Below are 12,444 nucleotides of genomic sequence, written 5' to 3'. Positions count from 1 at the left end.
GTATCGTCTCGGGTCGTCCCATTCGTTTTTCGTCAAGTTCTTAAATTAGTCCTATTCTGCTTTCGTCACTCATTCTACTTTGGAAGCTACCGATGATTGTGACGAATGTAGAATGAGGGACGAAAGCAGAATAGGACTAATTTAAGAACTTGACGAAAAACGAATGGGACGACCCAACGCGATACCGATAATAAGTTTAGATGTTAAAGATGTTAGAGTTAGACCGAGAAAAGTCTGTAGCGATTTTGATGGCCCACGCAGTGCAAGTGTTATTTATACGTCATAATTTCATAGAAGTTTGGCGTTTAAAATAACACTTGCACTGCGTGGGCTATCACAATCTCTGCAGACTAGACATGTGTAAGTAATGCTCGTAATATCACAAATGAGATATCTCTCGAACACGTAATATGGCATTACGTATCTCTCCGCGAAATCAACCAGTACTTCAAACATCACGCATCACGCGAGCTGCACCGAGCGCGCGAGCGCCAACGACCGGCCGAAGCGCGCAAAATGGATTCAATTCCAAATACATTGACTCGCCGATATGAACGGTCAGTTCAAGTCTACGCACGGAGCGCGTAATGTGTAATGTCACTTGTGATAGTGTCATGTTTGTTCGCCATGCCATGCCATCATTGCTTTGTTATCTCGCTCGCACTCGCACTCAGTGCTCGCTCGCTCTCGCTCTGCGATGTTTTCGGCTATCTTCGGAACCATTCGGATAGGTCCGCACGGCCGATCGCCGCGGTTTAAGTTGTCACTCACTAATAGTTTTACGAATATGATTTTCTGCAATAGATTTAAAACTCTAATGCGTCCGCGTAGAGCTTAAAATGTTTTCTTATAATACAAGAAGGACGCGGCCAAATGGAGTAATTTATTTGCGATTTTGAATTTGACGAAAACCGTTTATTATTATTGTTGTGAAATGTTTGATAGTTTGCTTGACTTTCGCGGTTCGCGGCAAACTAAGTACGAGTTAATACTTGTTTATCCTTTAATTTAATTTCCTTTAATTTTGGGACCCGGGTATGTCCTTAAACTACGTCCAAACCAGCGGTGGTAGGTCCCGTAGGGGCCGCCTGGTTTGCTACCACCCTCCCGCCGGAGTCAGGCGCCAAGCAGCCTTGCTGCGTTTCGTCTATGAGCGGGAGTACCAGTGCCTTTGGGGGATGATTTGCTGTCAGTTGTGTTGCATAATGCCGGTTTTTGGATCCTTGAGTGACGTCGGGCCGAGCAGCTCTCGCTGGAGGGTAGCGGGATCCGAGGCACGGTCTTGCCGGTGGCCGACCGCAGGAAGTTGGGGGCCCAATTGTACGACAGCCACGTGCGAGAGGCTGCCCCGCCACCTAGCGAAAAATCCTGGAATAGCTCCACCGTGCCAGTTGGCGACTGGACGGGAGGACCCGGTGGGTTATTTCAGGGGGGCTCGGGCGTCCCCGCAGTCTCCAAGTGAGCTCCTCATTGTCCGGATTAGCTCAAGTGATCCAATCGGTAAACGCAACACCTCGACAGGCATTTTTTCACCCATCCCACACTCCACAAATATGAAAACAAAAAGAAAAAAGAATAGGGTTAAACACCGGCTGCACTTCCTCCCATTGAAAGTGCACCTCACCAACATCAGGGGGTTGCACTCAAATATCGATCCGGTCCACCACCATCTTGAAACCGAAAAACCGCACCTATTCTTTTTGACGGAGACGCAAATCAAAACCCCAGCGGACGCGTCGTACCTCAACTACCCAGGCTACTCACTGGAACATAAGTTCAGAGCACGTGCTGGGGTCTGTGTGTACGTCCGCGACGACATTTGCTGCAAGCGTCTCCGTTGCTTTGAGGCTGCCGGGTTTTCCACTTTGTGGATTATGGTCGACTCGGGCTCAGAGAAAACTCTGTATGCCTGTGTCTACCGATCGCACAGCGGAAACCAGGAGACAACTAGGCTCTTTGACCACCTTACTGAGATGGCAGATAAAGCCCAACAGCGGTACCCCGCGGCTCAACTCGTATTCCTTGGGGACTTTAACGCCCACCACGAGGAGTGGCTGTTCCCGTACAAGAATACTTGCCACGCTGGGAGGGAAGCGCGCAAATTTGCTGTATCCCTAAACCTTACCCAGCTGGTAAATGTTGCGACGCGGATACCGGATGTTACTGACCATACACCCAATTGCCTTGACCTTCTGCTGACAACTGATCCAGACAGGCACTCGGTTTCGGTCTCAGCTCCGCTAGGATCGTCCGATCACTGTCTGGTGAAATCCGTGTCGATCCACTCTCCTCCTGATCTCTGCCCTAGGGGCACGAGGAGAGTATGGCGATACGAGTCAGCGGACTGGGATGAGATGCGGCATTTCTTTGCGTCTTTCCCCTGGCAGCAGGTCTGTTTTTCTTCGGGTGACCCCTCGTGTTCTGCTGAGGCTGTTGCGGATGTGATTCGGCAGGGAATGGAATATTTCATTCCGTTCTCCGACCTATCGCTCGATCACAAGACCCGAGCATGGTACAATTCGGACTGTGCTCGAGCCGAGGCTCTTAAGCAGTCTGCATACCAGGCTTGGGTACTAGCCCGCGATACCAAAGCTGGAGCACAGAGGGTTCGCGCGAAGAAAAAAGCCTTTAACTCAGCTGCCAAGTCCTGCAAACGGGTGCTTCGAAAGGCTCGATTCGACCACGTCAGTCGAATAGGGGCCAAACTCGCCTCCTACCCTCCTGGTAGCAAGCGGTTCTGGTCCCTGTCGAAAGCGGTCGAATCCAACTTCTGCAGACCCACATTGCCACCTCTGCAGAAACCTGATGGGACACTGGCCCACTCCGCGACAGAGAAAGCTAACTTGTTTGCTTCTCTGTTTGCGAGCAATTCACGTCTAGATGCAGGCTCAAAACTTCCACCTACGCTACCTCATTGCAGTTCCTCTATGCAGAGAATTGCTATACATCAAAAAGAGGTACGCCGAGCTCTGCTGAATCTTGACGTGAATAAGGCCAATGGACCAGACGGTATACCTGCACGTGTACTAAAGCAGTGTGCGCCTGAGTTGTCTCCTGTACTGACACGCCTGTACCGCCTCTCTCTCCAAACAAGAACGGTGCCGAAATCCTGGAAGCTTGCAAACGTGCAGCCAGTACCCAAGAAGGGTAGTCGTGCTGATCCCTGCAATTACCGACCAATCGCCATTACCTCCATGCTCTGTAAAGTCATGGAAAGGGTACTTAACGGCAAACTGCTGGCATACCTCGAAGCAAATGATCTGCTCAGTGACCGTCAATATGGCTTTCGCCGAGGTCGGTCTACTGGGGATCTTTTAGCGTATGTCACGCACTGCTGCGGCGAGGCCATCGAGAGGAACGGTGAAGCGCTTGCTGTATCACTGGACATCTCGAAGGCCTTTGACAGGGTTTGGCACGCAAGTCTCCTTAGCAAGCTTCCTGCTTACGGCATCCCTGCTGATTTTTGTAGCTGGCTATCTGATTTCTTGAGTGAACGGTCGATCAGAGTAGTTATTGATGGCTGCTCTTCGGACCTCATGGCCATTGACGCCGGTGTTCCTCAGGGGTCTGTTCTCTCCGCAACCCTTTTCCTGCTCCACATTAACGACATGCTGCAACCCAGCATTGTAGGTTATGCAGATGACAGTACGGTTGTTGAGAGATATTTGGCTAGTGCAAGGGACAGCAGGGAGGATATACGTTCACAGAGAGAGGCCATGGTTGAGCGAATGAACTTGACCCTTAGTCTCGTTTCCCAGTGGGGTGATGACAATCTGGTCACGTTCAATGCCTCCAAAACGCAGGCGTGTCTATTTTCCGCTAAACGGAGTCCATTCGACCTGACTCCTTCTTTCCGGGGTGCATCTGTACCTATTACCGACAGCCTGGAACTCCTCGGCATGGAGCTGAGTTCAGTCCTCGGCTTCGGCAGCTTCATTGAGTCTAAAGCACAAACTGCGGCCAGAAAGCTGGGCGTCCTAAATAAGGTGAGGCGATACTTCACACCTGGACAGCTTCTAACACTTTACAAAGCTCAAGTCCGGTCGTGTATGGAGTATTGCAGCCACCTGTGGGATGGCTCAGCTAAATACCAACTCGCCGCTTTGGACTCAGTGGAGCGCAGAGCCAGGAGGATGATTGGCGACAAGAAGCTAACGGCTAAGCTTCAAACTTTGGCCCATCGGCGGAAAGTCGCCAGCCTGTCGGTATTCTACAGGTTGCACTTCGGGGAGTGTGCTCAAGAGCTACACGAGCTCATTCCACCGTCCCCATTCTACCATCGGACTTTTAGACGCACGGCCGGTTTCCATCCTTACTTGGTAGATATTCCGCCAATTCGCACTAAGCGCTTTGCTTCTACTTTCCTTATGCGCACTGCCAAGGAATGGAATTCCTTGCCGGCGTCTATATTTCCGTGCTCTTATAACCCGGCAACCTTCAAATCAAGAGTGAACAGGCACCTTCTGGGCGAGCTCGCTCCATCGTAGGCCACGTCTACGCCTCGGCTAGTCTGTGGCCATGAGTAAACCCATGCATAATAAAAAAAAAAAAAAAATTGTGAATTAGTGCATATCGAGACTGACTGTAGAAATTCAAGTTGTTTATAAAGACTAATTGAACTAAATTACAAATATAGTTAAATTAAATTGTGAAAAGTGTAAATAATAGTTTCGTTATGGCAATATTCTGATAATGTATTAGTGCTGGTGAGCAATCGCTTTTTTACGGACTATTGGTGACTTTAACTTGATTGACCTATTTAAAAAAAATGGCTATAAACGAACCACTTTACGGAGACAGAACCAAAGCGAGCAAAATGTACGCATTGTTATAGAATACTCGCCATATCGGGAAGCTCCATAGGCAATTATCTACCTCCGAAACTTACATACATATTACATAATTACATTATTTTATAATTTATAAGAACTAACAAAAAATCTTTCACATAAAGGTGACAAAACGCAACGCGTAATAAATAGATCGATCGCCGATACGGATCCGAGACGCCCTAGAATCACTAGAGTGCTGTATGCGCTGTAAGAGATAGCTGTAATGTGGCCGTCTCGCGCGCGCCCGAGCGCTGTTTCACGTTCGGGGCATGTTTCGAGTGATGAGTGATGTGATATCTCAGTGTACCATTACGTGTTCGGAAAAGTGATGTGATATAGCATCACTTTTCGAAGCACTGTTTCGCGCATGTCTACTGCAGACCCTTCTTGGTCTAACTTTAGTATGAATACCACAGTTTTGTGGTTGACTAAACTTTAGAAATTAGTACAATCTAAAATCGAAGTTTAGTAAAAACAAGTGCGAGTCGGACTCGCCCACCGAGGGTTCCGTATTTGTTGTTATAGCGGCAGGAAATACATAATCTGTGAAAATTTCAACTGCCTAGCTATCACGGTTCATGAGATACAGCCTGGTGACAGACAGACAGATTGACAGAGGAGTCTTAGTGGTAGGGTCCCGTTTTTACCCTTTGGGCACGGAACCCTAAAAATCTAGTAACCAACGAAGAGTTCCAAAAGCCATCTTCTGACTCCATCAGATTGAGAATAAGTATCAAATGCCTGCCAAGGTGATTATTTAAGCGATTATTAGGAAAAGGTTGAAATCGACTTGCAAGATTCAATTGTTATTACCTCCCTTAGCGCCACTTGCACCATCCCACTAACCCGGGATTAACCGGTTAAACCTGGAGTTACCATGTTTACCAGTACAATTTAACACTGGGGGCCCGATTCGGATTTTGAAATAGACGCCTAGTTATTAGATATCTTATAGACATCACCAAGATACGATAACGATATGTTTAAGATCTAACCTGTCAAATTTGACATTTGCGCGATTCTGGAGATACTCTTGAACGATTTCCACAGGATATGACTTAGAGACCCACTTCACATCTAATAGATATCTTACTCTATCTAACGTAAAAGTGACATTGGTTGCCCGAATTGCGCTGCAAAAGAGAACTACATAGTTGATATCTAAACTATAACGTATCTATGTAGAATGGATCTAGTACGTGTCGTCTCTTGTGAATATCTTGAAGTCCGAATACGGCAGTGGGTTAATGGATAAATCGGTTAACCCCGGGTTAGTGGAATAGTGCAAGTGGCGCTTAGCACCATCCCACTAACCCGGGGTAACCGGTTAAACCTGGGGTTACCAGTAGGTACAATTTGACACTGAATTAACGGGTTAACCCCGGGCTAGAGGGATGCTGCAAGTAGCCCTTAATCAACATTATTTGTTCGACTAACTTTTTAATTTCAAAAATCGCGCCACAGGCATCGTTCGCGAAAGTCCGATGTTTGTTTTTCAAATAACTCTACGTCGGCACTGCGTGTGCGCATGTACGCTAGCGAGTCCAGCGCTCGATGGAACCAGTAGAAAGAGATCTATAGCAGGGGTGCGAAACTCCTGACTTCGGCCAAACTCGGCTCCGCTCGGCTCAGCATTGCTCCGAGCAATTATTAGGGTTGGCACCACTTGACTTCCTTTTGCGTGCACGACCACAGATAAGATAATCACTTGAATTTTGACAACCCTAAATAGCCGAAAGGGATAGTGCGATATACTAGAAAGGGACTGCATGATTCGACCGCTGTCAAACTTCGTTTTTGTAGGAAGTTTCTTTTCTGTACGGTAGTACTATTACTTATTCTGTGTCTATAGGTACGGCTACCACGAGCTTGTCACTGACCTGACACGACGTCTGCGTAACCAGGCGTGGCTCACTCCGCGATTTCCTCGCTTTGCTAAAAGTACATCCGTTCCACACCAATTTTGGTGGCTAGCCATAAGCCGCGCATGGCGCTGTCGCCACCTAGCGGCCATAACTGTTCTGATCGTAACAGACGCGTTTTGTTAGAGAGTGAGTATTCTGTACTTAGTACTATTATTTATTCTGTGCCAGTAGAAAGAGATCTATAGCACAGAAAAAATAATGTACTACCGTACAGAAAGGACGCTTCCTACAAACCCGAAGTTGTTCAGGGTCGAACCATGCTATCCCTTTCTAATATATGGCACTTCCCCTTTCGGCTATTTAGGGTTGTCAAAATTCAAGTGATTATCTCTGTGGTCGTGCACGCAAATGGAAGTCAAGTGGTGCCGAACCTAATATGCTCGGAGCAATGCTGAGCCGAACGGAACCGAGTTCGACCGAAGTCAGGAGTGTCTCCCCACTGTCTATAGGTACGGCTAACACGAGCTTGTCACTGAACTGACCTGACAGTCTGCGTAACTTACTTTCTATACCTACATCTCGCTCACACTAATATGCTAGTACGAGCGAGATGCATAGAAAGTATTACGCACACGCTAGCGAATATGTCAGTGACAAGCTTTTAGCTCGTTCGAAGACGAAGCTGCTCGATGCTTGATAAAAAAGTCCTCTTATTTTGTGATTTGAACTCTCGACTCCTACTTTCGATAGGCATTTGGAATAGAAGTCGGTGCGTTCAAAAGTGAGAATGAGTCGCGGGTGGGCCGGTTTTTTTGGTTTTTTATCGGTTTCCGAATGACCCTGTTACTTTTCGGTGGATGATTTGTTTTTGTGCATTGTTTGTTGTGTGTATTTTGCTTTAGGTAAGTTCTTAAAGTTGCAGTCTTGCAGTAAAGTAGTTGCATTCAGGGACCAATTATGAAATAGACATCTATTATTTAGACATCTTTTAGACATCACCAAGATACGATAACGATGTGTTTAAGATCTAACCTGTCAAATTAGACATTTGCGCGATTCTGGAGATACTCTTGAACGATTTCTACAGGATGTGACTTAGAGATCTAATTCACATCTAATATAGATATCTTACTCTATCTAACGTAAAAGTGACATTGGTTGCCCGAATTGCGCTGCAAAAGAGAACTAGTTGATATCTAAACTATAACGTATCTAGAATGGATCTAGTACGTGTCGTCTCTTATGAATATCTTGAAGTTCGAATACGGCAGTATGTCTACTAAGGAATTTATTTAAATATTTTATTAACATTTAGATTTGCGTTCTTATTAAATAAACTAGTGACCCGCCCCGGCTTCGCACGGATTACACAAAACCTTAACAAAATATACACCTAAACCTTGCTCAAGAATAACTCTATCGTTAGGTTCGTATCGTTAGGTTAGGTACGAGCTTATTCCACCGTCCCCATTCTACCATCGGACTTTTAGACGCACGGCCGGTTTCCATCCTTACTTGGTAGATATTCCACCAATTCGCACGAAGCGCTTTGCTTCTACTTTCCTTATGCGCACTGCCAAGGAATGGAATTCCATGCCGGCGTCTATATTTCCGTGTTCTTATAACCCGGCTACCTTCAAATCAAGAGTGAACAGGCACCTTCTGGGCGAGCTCGCTCCATCGTAGGCCACGTCTACGCCTCGGCTAGTCTGTGGCCATGAGTAAGCCCATTCATAATAAAAAAAAAAGGTGAAAACCGCATGAAAATCCGTTCATTAGTTTTTGAGTTTATCGCGAACATATAAACACACAAACAGACAGACGCGGCGGGGACTTTGTTTTATAGGTGTAGTGATTTAACAATATACATATATTATAATCTTTTAAAATATGCCTCATTATTTATAGTTAGTTTTTTTAGCATTAGAAATAACTTCAAAGAAGATAAGCGATCTTGACATGTCTTTTAATTGAAAAACGCTTTTTAAAAATCAATAACTGTTACTTATGCATGCAGAAGAATATAAAATATGATCGTATTAGATTCATAATTGTTACATATTTGCCGTCTCTTATTCTTAAAATGTGTTTTTCAATTAAAAGACACATCAAGATTGTTTACCTTATTTCTAATGCTAAAAAAAACGAACTACTTATAAGTAATTAATTTATGACTAATTTTTTTTAAGAAATGACGCTCGATTTATGCGTTTATGGTCTCTACTTTTTTAAAGTCCAAGCGCCGCGAAGGGTTCTTAGAGTTTATATTAGTGCGTCACGTTACTGTGAGCTGTGAGCGCGACGCACTACGTATTTTACGATTGTGTAATAAACCCCGGAAACATTCTTGACCCCTGCGACCTGTGCGACTTCCTATTGAAATTGGACCCATTCCATACACGGCCATTAAACCGGCAGCCAATTAAAAACAATGCACAATACGCACATGGAAGTAATAACTCCATACAATCCATACATACCTACAGTCAGCATCAGAAGTTGCTAAGCGGGCGAGGTGTTCAAAATTACCTTGACGCGCTCTTATTCTCTTAACAATAAAGTCGCGTCAAGATCATTTTGAACACCTCGCCCGCTTAGCAACTTCTGCTACTGATTGTACACAAACTACCCACCAGTCTGGCCTAGTGGGTAGTGAGCCTGCCTATGAAGCCGATGGTCCCGGGTTCGAATCCCGGTAAGGGCATTTATTTGTGTGATTATACAGATATTTGTTCCTGAGTCATGGTTGTTCTCTATGTGTATAATATAAGTATTTATATATTATATATATCGTTGTCTAAGTATCCACAACACAAGCCTTCATGAGCTTAACGTGGGGCTTAGCCAATTCGTATAAAAATGTCCTATAATGTTTATTTATTTATTTTAAACTAGCGAAACGTCGTGTAGTGTGTAGTGTATGAGCAAAAGATTACTTATTGTAAGGCGCTACCGCTTTAAATTTTCAAAAAGGGTGAAATGCATTATTGATAAGCGATGTGTGCCTTTTGCTTGGGAACGTCAAATATGTGGAGTTTTGTTCAAGAAAGTATTACTGGAGACTTTGTCGATGCTATAAGATAAATATACCGGGTGTGGCCTGTAATATGAGCAAAAAATTTAACCGTAGGCTGTACTCCTCATACTGACCAACATTTGTTCAGCGACTTTTAAAAATAACTTGTAGTTTGATTTTTAATACACTTTAAAGTTTATTCTAAGACGCAATGTATTGCGAATGTTGTTATGTTTAAGGCGTGACAAGCAACGTCAGTCACATTGATAATGGCGTGGCGATGGCGTCCATTGAAGATAATATTTATTTTGTATGAAAAATAGCGAGTCTAAATACTTCATCATTTTTAAAAGTTGTTGAACAAAAGTGTCACCGTTTGAGGAGTACAATCTATGTTTTAATTATTTGCTCGTGTTACAGGCCACACCCGGTATAGTTGGTCAAACCAATTTGTCAGTCAGTAATAACCAGGAAAACTGGGGTGGGGTTTTGGGTGTTAGTATTAGCAGGCATGTCTCACTCCGCGATTTCGTCGCTTTGCTACAGGTAGCTAAAAGTACATCCGTTCGGCCCCAATTTTGGGGTTTGCCGTAAGCCGCGCGTCGCGCTGTCGCCACCTAGCGGCCATATCTGTGCTGATGGTAACAGACGCGTTTTGTTAGAGAGTGAGTCTTCTGTACTTAGTACTATTGTTTATTCTGTGGCATTAGTGTAAGACAAAGATAGTATGATTCTCTCTGTCTGAGATTGAAATGAGACAGTCCTTTGACAAACTATACTTCACGATAGTCACTATGTAAGTGCTGATCGGTCTAGGTCCCTTTTTATGCAGAGTCACACATATGCTTATTGTCTATAGTAAAAACATTCGCGGATCTAATTTTCTTTTTGACATATGTCAACTGTAAAATATATCTCATAGCCGCCACACGGGCGCCTCTGTCACACACATACCCAATACCTGAGCGTTCTCGAAAGCTTACCTTTATCGTTCAAGCAACCTCTTCCGTCCCGCTCGCACTCGAGACGGATGCGCGTGCGCATACAGCTGTCCCTGTCGCTCTGTTTGCTTGGTTTGTTTACAGTGGGGTTGAATGATCGATGTTGTATGCGGTACAGTCAGCAGAACTTGATATGCGAGGTGTTCAAAATTATGGACCGTTTTATTTAAAGTTGTACAGTCACCTGCAATTATATGTGAAACAATGAAGACCGCAAAAATATCTGACACGATCTTATTTGTAGAGACAAGACCGTCGCTTATTTTTGCGGCCTTCGAAGAGTAACATATTATTGCAGGTGACTGTAACACTCGTTTTTAGGGTTCCGTACCCAAAGGGTAAAACAGGACCCTATTAGTAAGACTCTGCTGTCCGTCCGTCCGTCCGTCCGTCCGTCCGTCTGTCACCAGGCTGTATCTCACCGTGATAGCTAGACAGTTGAAATTTTCACAGATGATTTATTTCTGTTGCCGCTATAACAACAAATACTAAAAACAGAATAAAATAGAGATTTAAGTGGGGCTCCCATACAACAAACGTGGTTTTTTACCGAAGTTAAGCAACGTCGGGCGGGGTCAGTACTTGGATGGGTGACCGTTTTTTTTTTTGTTTTGCCTTTTTTGCATTATGGTACGGAATCCTTCGTGCGCGAGTCCGACTCGCACTTGCCCCGTTTTTTATTTTGGGAACTTTTGTTATTTTTACTCAGAACCACGAGCTCTTACGATTCTATCAGGAGAAAGAAATGTCCTAAATTTTCCATAAATCTTTCGTTCTTTCAATAGGGAAAGAGCAATATTACTGCAAGATTTTGCCGCCATTTTGAACCAACTGTGACAGATACAACACACTTTGACAGATTGGACACTTAATACGACACGACCACTTCTTTAAAACTATCCTGGAGGGGCGGATAGGACACAAGCGGGGACGAGGAAAACCCAGAAGCAGCTTTTTGGAGCAAGTGAAAGAAAAAATGGGGGTCGTGTCGTATCAAAAAGTCAAAGAGCTGGCGCAGGATAGGGAAAGCTGGAAGATACTCCACCGACAAGATAATACCTCTTAAGTTAATGATGATGATGTGACAGATTTTTGTTAACATACATAAAACTGGCGGGCAAATCTATGTCCACAAAGCATCAACATTTCTCAATTACAATAATTCCACGTTTAAAATTAATATTCAAATTCCGAACGAGCATAGACAATGGCGCGACCTCTCCGCCTCGTCGGGCATCCGTGCCGTTATTATCTATGGTTTACGTGGCTGTATGGGATTTACCATGAATTTACGTTTGCCAGCTTTTTTTATTATTTTTTAATCACTAGGCTGCGTTTCCACCAGAGATGTGTGAAGCTGCGTAGAACTATGTGTGTGGATAGTGCAGAAAATTCTATTGGTCCACTAGAGATGCGCTCAGCGTGGATAGGTTAAGTGAAGTGATTCTATTGGTTCTTAACATATATCCCTCGCTACGCATTCTCGCCCATCTCTGGTGGAACGCAGCCTTAGACAGTGTTCATCACGGGTTCACGGGCGTCATGAACACTTAATACATTTGTCTTTGTCTCTACATTTTGTTCATATTTCTAGTTGTCAGGTAGTTAATAAGATGCCTCTACAAGACAGCTAAAATATAATAATGTCATTAATATCGAAACACTTCGGGTACAGAAATGCTTTGTTATAGACCCCAGAGAGTTCACTAAGCTAAGGTTCCAAATTGGCG

The 12,444-nt window shown here is 44.5% G+C and overlaps 1 protein-coding gene and 1 long non-coding RNA gene across 2 annotated transcripts in view; one reads left to right on the top strand and one right to left on the bottom strand.

Annotated features, from left to right (window-relative positions):
- The window catches only part of LOC134675956 (uncharacterized), a 178,759-nt gene that overhangs the window by 34,660 nt on the left and 131,655 nt on the right, over nt 1-12,444 (bottom strand). The gene's annotated exons all lie outside the window — the stretch shown is intronic.
- Nucleotides 1-12,444, top strand: part of LOC134675841 (thyroid receptor-interacting protein 11) — a 113,217-nt gene that overhangs the window by 63,240 nt on the left and 37,533 nt on the right. The window lies entirely within an intron of this gene.

This window comes from Cydia fagiglandana, chromosome 23 (assembly GCF_963556715.1).
Source record: "Cydia fagiglandana chromosome 23, ilCydFagi1.1, whole genome shotgun sequence".
Taxonomy (NCBI): domain Eukaryota; kingdom Metazoa; phylum Arthropoda; class Insecta; order Lepidoptera; family Tortricidae; genus Cydia; species Cydia fagiglandana.
This window is presented reverse-complemented; position numbering and strand designations above follow the sequence as displayed.